Source organism: Trichomonas vaginalis, chromosome II (assembly GCF_026262505.1).
Source record: "Trichomonas vaginalis G3 chromosome II, whole genome shotgun sequence".
Classification (NCBI taxonomy): Eukaryota; Parabasalia; order Trichomonadida; family Trichomonadidae; genus Trichomonas; species Trichomonas vaginalis.
Genome location: NC_067204.1, coordinates 8580180 through 8588396, shown reverse-complemented (window position 1 = coordinate 8588396; position 8217 = coordinate 8580180). Strand labels below are relative to the sequence as shown.

The following is an 8217-nucleotide window of genomic DNA, read 5'->3' as shown; positions in this document are numbered from 1 at the left end:
AAGTGGTTTTTCATCTATTCTGCAACCTTTGATGGAATCTATGTTCTTCATAAATGTATCTGCATCATGGATAAACTTACATGCTTCAGAAATGACACCAGTTCTGTTGTCATTTGCTAACAAAAACACTGCTGTAGTATTATATGGAAATACTTTCTTCGTCCTGTTTGTAAGTTAAACATAGCAGGAAATAGTTTAAGCTTCTTATTTATAACACTGTAAGAGTCTTTTATAATAATGCCCGTCCTTTATAAAGCCAGTTATTTGCATTGTTCGTGAACCTTTAATGATGGGAGTTCCTTTCACTTCTGTCATGGTTCTTAAGATGAAGTTTATGTCATAACTGAGGTTGTGAAAATATATTAAACTCTTGTCAGGAAGTCTTTCCAAAAATTCTGTTGCACAGTTTTGACCCCAAATGCTTTCACTAACTGAACCATCTTCACTGTCATAACAGATGTTAAAAGCTTTATGAAAGCCATCCGTACTACACTCAAAGTCAGCAAAGAAAACGTGCTCAGGTATGAATTTACATTTAGCTTTATTTACTTCTTTTGACTCTGCTTTCTTCTTCAGTTGTACACAATACTTTGGAGCATATGTCAAATCTTTAAATGGTGCAAGGTTCTGTTTATATAAGTCAGTAGTATATGTGAAAAGTTCTCCATAAGAAATAGGTTCGAAATATTTGCACTCCCACAATGTTTTCATAACATCCCATAACGGTGTTGTTCTATCATAACGAACTACATATTTATCTTTCTCTTTGTATAAATCTTCATCTGTTTCTCAATGTTCATTCCACCACAAGCTTTGAGAATTTCTTTATAGTTTCGAATGAAGTATGTTGTCATTGGTATCTTTCATTTGTAATGTATGTGTCTCAACAAGAAGTAAGTCAATAGTTCTAACAGTTTCGCATTCTTTTGGTATATATCTCTTTATTTCATTATGTCTTGAGTCATTGAAATAACCAATCGTAACATTAAATGATATACCTGTTGCGTCAGAAATTTCTTGTATTTACTTTGAGGAAAGTCTCTACACGAATGACTTCTCTCATGTGGTCAATAGTTTCTTCATTTACTCCAGCCTGAATGCAAGCATAAACGAAACAATTGTCCTCTGTCATAAGTGTTGCAGTTCTTTTGTCAGTTCATTGAAGATTGTGTTAGCGTTCAAGATTTATAGGTAATGTGCAAAGATACTTCCAGAACTGACCGCTTCTTTCTTATAAAACTTCTTTTCACCATTATCTTTCCAAAAGCTTTCTATAAGTGCTGTGGTTTCCTGTTTGTTAAGAGCTTCCAAAATGGCTTTCTGGTCATTTGTCAGTGCTGTTTCATCTCTATATGGTCTTTTTTTGGTTTGCTTTCTTTACATCTGACATCGTTAAGCCTTCATTTTCTGTTAAATCATACATCTTTATTTCGGTAAGATTCTTTATGTTTGTCAAGAAGAAGTCATAGTGCATTTCAACTAAATACCTGCGCATTTGCTTCTATCTCTGATATAAAGTTCTCCTTCAGAGCTGATGTAGTAATTTTCCAATATTATGAGGTTTAACGTAGAACATTCATACTTTCCACCAAGTTATATAAATACCATCCATCTCTGTTGGGAGTTTATTTTAATTTTCTCTAAGAGTCTCTATGAAAACCTTACCAAAAATGTTTGTGTAAATAGTCTCTGTTTGTTCATCTAAAGCTTCGATGTTAAAGTCAATGAGTCTATTGCCGACTTCACATTTCTTCCTATTCTCTCATCTTTCTTTAACCATCTCTCACCTTTTTTGGTTTGTCGTCAATGGAACGAATGACATCGTTAGCTTTTCGAACTTGTTCTATAGCACTTTTAAACATCTCTCTTCTCTGTTGTTCAGTGTGTCATCCTCTTTTCGTGTTTCACCAACGTTTGCATTTGTTATGTCAAAACTTCTCTTCTACTTCATGAGGTACAGCTCTTTCTTGTTTCACCAACGTTTGCATTTGTTATGTCAAACATTTCTCTTCTTACTTCATGAGTATGAACGTCTATGAATATAAGTCAATAGCAATGTCATTTAAAGGAAATGCTCTTGCATGGACTTCGTCCTCGCCGCGTTGCGGCTTTATGAACTCATGAATTCTATCATAACTTATTTGCACCATTATAGTCATTGAGGAATGTCAGCGAGTGCTTTTTTGTTTGTTGCGTAGCTTTGCAACATCTATATTAGCTTCTGTAAGAAGTTGTTTTATTTCCGAGTGTTCTAACTTAGACAACTTCCGATACATCTTTAGTAGGAAATAAAAAAATATTTTGAAAAATTAGATTAGATTTTTTTTAAGTTATTTTTCAAAATAATTATAATATTTTATTTTAATGAAACACATGCAAGATTGCAAGTTCTTTCATACAATGCTCTCGCTACTGCCATCAAGAATGAGTTCAATAATGCTTCAAACGTTAATGTTATCTTTAACAAGAAGTTTGTGAAAGAATCTAAGTTTGGTCAGTATGTCAGACCATTAGCTATCGTCATTGACCGCAAACGTTATACTTCACAAGAGTTAGCAGTAGTTTTGAAACAAAAGGTTTCTTCGTGAATGTCAAAGATACACACTATACTGTCAAAAGACTCTAACTTGACTTCTTCAGTATTGCTATGAATCTTTCCGAACAGAAAGAATATAAGAAGGGTGAAACAAATGTGAAATATATCCTTCATCTCTGAAGACATAACGAAACAAAGAGTGTTATACAAAAGTTCTTACCAAAGGTTGAAGAGCTTCAATTGACATTGACGAAGAAGTGAAATGGTTGAAGAAATTGACCTGAAGCTATTTAACCAAAAAATATATTTTTGGTGAGAGGTGAGATATCACCTGTTTTTTCACCTCATTCTCTTTCGTTATCGTTGTCGTGAACTTCTCTGTTAATGTTTCGTGACTTCATTCTTCCTCTTTGAAGTTATCGAAATATTCTTGTTATATTTTTCCTTACATATGTTAAGTCTTCTTTGAATGTAAGTATGTGCAACCTTTGATGTATCTAGTGTGTTGAGGAAAGAGTATTTTTGACAATTTCCTTTATTTGCTCATTCGGTGTCATTGAAATCGTAAGTTTTCACGATAAGAACCAGTTTCTGTCAGATTTGTAAATCTTAGCAAGGTCATAAAAGCTTTTGTTGTTTCTTCGACTAAATGCAACATAACCATATCTCTATCTTCTTCTTCTCCAACTCTTCAGTATATATTCAATATACACTTATACTCTTTTCCTTTCCTTTGGTACTGAAACGTGGTATTCTTTTCTGTATGCTTTTGTCTTTGGATTCAATGACTTCATCTTTTGCTTGAAGTTTCTTTTCCATCTCTCCACGTTCTTGTCTGTGTATTTCGTCAAGAAGTTACAACATATATACCAAGCATAACGTGTGAAGCCCACATTGCTACAACATTTACTAAAAGTCTATGAACATAATATCCTCTCAAACCGTTGGCAATTTTTCACGGTTTTCATAGAGTTTTGGCGACTGGGTATTTTTACCTACTCGCTGTTCTTCACTGTTTCAGAAAAAAGTACGTCTCGCTGTGCTTCACTTAATAGTTCTATGGTGCTTTGGTTCCTAAACCAGTCTTTAGGAAGCTTAGTATCTGGAGCAAAACAAGCCGTCAAAATACTTTGCATTTGGTACATGTCGTCTTTGACAGAACGAATGAGTCTCAATTGTTTGTTATATTGTATGTACTCTATTCTCATTTATGACTTCATGAACGATAGCAGTTGTTGTGTTCTCTAATGTTGACATATCTGTCCTTACATACAGGATAAAAAATAAATAAAAATAAAATTAGCGTTATTTTTTCTGAGATAAACACTATTTCTTCACAACATTATTTTATCCTGTATGAATGACTTTAAAAAGATTATTGACTGACTTCGAATACTATCTCATTGACGCACTGACAGACCCTCAAAACTGTGTTGAAAGTTCTTTAAGCTTTAGATTGAAGGTACGACGCATTTGTCTTCACTTACGTATTTAGAAGAAATGACCGTTATTCAACGAAGTGAATCAAACACTAATAAAATTTGTAATAAAAAATTGGTAACAATGAATATTTTAAACTGAAGACCCAAACACTGCTGGAGATGATTGAGAATACAGACAAGTTATTGAAAAAAATAACGCAAGATTAGATGCAATAGAAAAGAAGTTTAATGAATGTCTTTACAAACACGTATGAAATTTTATGCAGTGGGAAGCCAGATGGAAATAAATATTACGTCAATATATGCAATTTAAAATCTTATGTCGAAGGCTACTTAGGACAGTGGTCTAAGTGGTGTTATGGAGGGGTCATGGGTCTGTGGTTCGAACCACGAACAGCGCCGTATTCGTTATATTCTTATTTGTTTTGTGTTTGTCGTGAATAAAAGTGGTCATAAAAGTGCTCTATCTTCCACGGGAATAAATAAAAAATTTACTTTATTTTTCTTCTTTTATTTCTTTGTCCCGTGAAGAAAGGTATTTGCTGTTTTTTTTCTCAGCCGAAATCATTGAATTTTTTCATATTTTGATCAACTTAGCGAATGAGAATCTTTTCTCTCGTGGAAGCTTTACCTTAAAATATATTTAGGTGAACGAGTTGAGATGTCACCTGTTTTCTCACCTGTTTTTCCCTCGTGACTTTGTGTCCATAACCTTCGTAAATGCTTTGTCATAACTATCTTCGTAAATGCTTTGTCATAACTTCTTCGTAAATGCTTGTCATAAATTTCTATTACTTCGTACAATTTTCGTTAAATGCTTTGTATAACTTTCGTTATCCGTAAATGAGTGTAAATGCTTTTATCCAAAAATATTTATATAGGTGAAGAGGTGAAATGATGTCACCTCCTTTTTTCACCCTAATTCTCACCTCTGAATTTTCATGAATTTCCTAAATTAAAAAATAAAGTTAGTTTTATATTTATTTTTTTATTTTGTTAAAAGATATGATTTCAACAATCGGCACAACAACAATTCAAGCCGCGACGGCGGGACTCTGTCCACAACAACCACCAAACTCGTTAGTCATGAATCCTACACATCATGTTAGTAGAGATGAAAACTTCATTCCTTCTTCATTATACTTTGAAACAAAAATCCAGAAGATAAAGCAAGAATTTTAAACAGTAATTTAGACTGTAGTGCGAAATGATAAAAAAAATGCAGTATCTTTATGAAATGCAGACATTAATTGACCATTTACCAAATTCCTGAAATCACACAAAAAACTACATATTCCTGATTCGGAATAGAAGTGAAACCAACTGATCTCAGTAAATAAAAGAAGTTCATTTCGAAAGATAAATTATGAGTTTCCTGGTATCATTACAACCATAGGTTAGGACAAAGATTGCGACATGTATATAAGAATGTTCTGACATATATAAATCGAGTTTAAGACCTACGATAACTTTGTTTCAGTTAGTTGCTGAATGTGTATGGAATAAGAGATATAAGAGTAGAAAGAAAATATGGACGAACAGATAAACCAACTTTTTGGAGTTAAAAGAAAACCATTGACGCCAGTTTTTATGGAAGTTTCAGATATTTCAATTATAACGCAAAATGGAATCCGCAATGTTTCAAATGTAAGGCAGCAATTTAGGAAATATAACTACTCGTCAAAGAGATAGAAAGAATGCGAACATATGCAGACTTAAGAAAGAAGCAGAAAAGCCAGAGAGAAGATAAAATGGACATGTTAGATTTCTGAACAAAAACTATCCAACGCGAGATTTCCTTCTATCTGACGTTCAAGAAGAAGTATAAAGAACTTCTTGGATTGTTAAAACTTTTGACATACTGACAGAAGAAATAGAAGCTACGAAAATTGTTTAGGATTTCAAATATACATCGTACAATTCATGTAAAACGCTTGTGAAAACTGGGGTGAAAAAGGGTAGAGAGTGAATCTCACCTCTTCACCTAACATTATTTTTGCTTTAATTAAATGCTTTCCGGAAACGTCGATGAAAATATATGGACAAATTATATGAAAAAATTTAAATGATTACCCCTTCATTAACCAGGGAAATGACGGATTCTATAGTTCTGTAAATTCGATGAAATACAGGATATGTGGTTCGACAGATTCGAACATGAACGATAAGGGAAAAGAGAAAGACGATAACAATTTACTTACTAAAAGAATCCTAAAATCTAAATAGGTGAAGCTTCACACATTTAACACAGTACATAACTTTTACACCGCTGTTTATATTTTCAATTATTATTTAACGATGAAACGAGAAAAGAAAAGTATGTTTAACGGAAGAAATGAATATGATTTTATCCTTTGTGCTGTTCGGGATGTTGACATGAAACTAAAGAAAATATCTTATTACAGATGACGGTTGAGATATGAAGTCAATGAGTTTTTAATCGTGATTTAAATGAAAATTATGATAAGTTATGACCGAATGTTATAAAAAAGTTCAAGAGGGTGAAAATGACAAACAGTGAGAAAACAGGTTGAAGCATCTCACCTCTGTGCACCGTATTTTACATCCAACTAATCTTTCTGGCTCGTTTTTACGTATCCGCCTTCTAATGGTCCATAACCTTTTCACTTCAGCTCTGTTAGTAAATCCCGACTCTTTGCAGCTTCATTGAACTTCTTAAATGACCTCCATGGATGTTGTTCGAATACTTCTTTCAAGCTCATTTATGTAAAGTTAAAGAGTTAACCAACTCGTATCCAAGCGTGCATTGTTATATAAGAGGCATATAATCTTTTCCATTACCTGCTGGGTCGTTAATACCAGCTACAACATGTGTATGATTTCCTGCGGTTCCACAGAAAATACCTGTGCTTGAATCTACTGGGTCAGTTGAAATATCATATCTATGCATTCCCTGTCTATCCGAACCCGCTGCAAGATTTGTATAACCTCTTTTTGTTATTGAATGTGAATGGTTTCCTTCCACAGATGTTCTTCCACTGAACCTATGCATATGTGAAGGAAGGTTTTCAATACCTATTTTCTTTGAACCTCCCATCTTCATTGACTGCGTATTAGTGTAGAATGGAAAACTGTCAACTATTTCATACCATCTACCACCAAATAAAGTGTTTGGATTTATTGGATTCATAGACGTATAAACAGCTCCTATAGGATATATTAAATCATATATGCTCATAACTCTATAAACATATTCTAAAGAACTTATGTCATTAAATACCATTTGGAATGTATCTCCCGGATGAAATGTTGCATTTGTTCCACTTTTATAATGTAATGTTAGTTCAATAGAATTATCCAAGAAAAATTCAAAAGTATCTGGTTGAAGACCTCTAACAAATTCAAATGGAGTTGCTGGTTCACCATTTATAATTTCTGTTGTAAATGTCATTGTATCTGGTTTCGAAAATTTCTTTGTTAGTTCTGCATCCACATAAGTTTTATCTGCTTTCTTATCTAACATTGTTGGTAGTTCATGTGCTTCAAAGTTTCTGGCATGACTTTCAATGTTCATACATTTGTTATCTAAATTGTTAAGAGTATCTTTTACGCTTGTACTTGGATTTTCTAATGGTGCACTTGAACCAAGGTCAAAGTTCAATATTATGTCATCAGCTCTAACAGTAGTGAAGGATTTATGTGTATGGTTCTTGTCAGCTTTACTGTCTAATGTAGCTTGAAGTTCATTTATATCGGAGATGTTGTGTTTATGAGATTTCAAAACTTTGTTCGTTGCTTCGAGTTCAACTTTGTCAGCTTTACTTTTAATAGCATCTTCAAACGTTATTTTTGCCTTAACTCTCAAAGTAAATCTTGGTTCAACTAATACACCGTTAACAATTGAAAGTAGAGGCATAAATTTCACCGGTATTCACCGGTATAACCAAATGCTTCTGGTGCTTTAGCTACATCATACTGTACAGTACAGCTTATGTCATAACCTTTAGCACGAATGTATTTATATCTTCTTTCATTAACATTTTTTGTCTTCGCTTCATCACTTCGTGTTAAATATCCATGGTAGTCCGTTATAATCTGTTCGTCTGAAGTTATATAATGAACATGGTTCTTGTCCGCTTTACTATTTAATGTAGCTTGAAGTTCATTTATATCGGAGATGTTGTGTTTATGAGATTTCAAAACTTTGTTCATTGCGTCAAGTTCATTTTTGTCCGCTTTACTATTTAATGTAGCTTGAAGTTCATTTATATCGGAGAT

At 33.2% G+C, this 8217-nt stretch overlaps 1 annotated feature.

Annotated features, from left to right (window-relative positions):
* Positions 1-8217: part of a mobile genetic element that runs on past both edges of the window.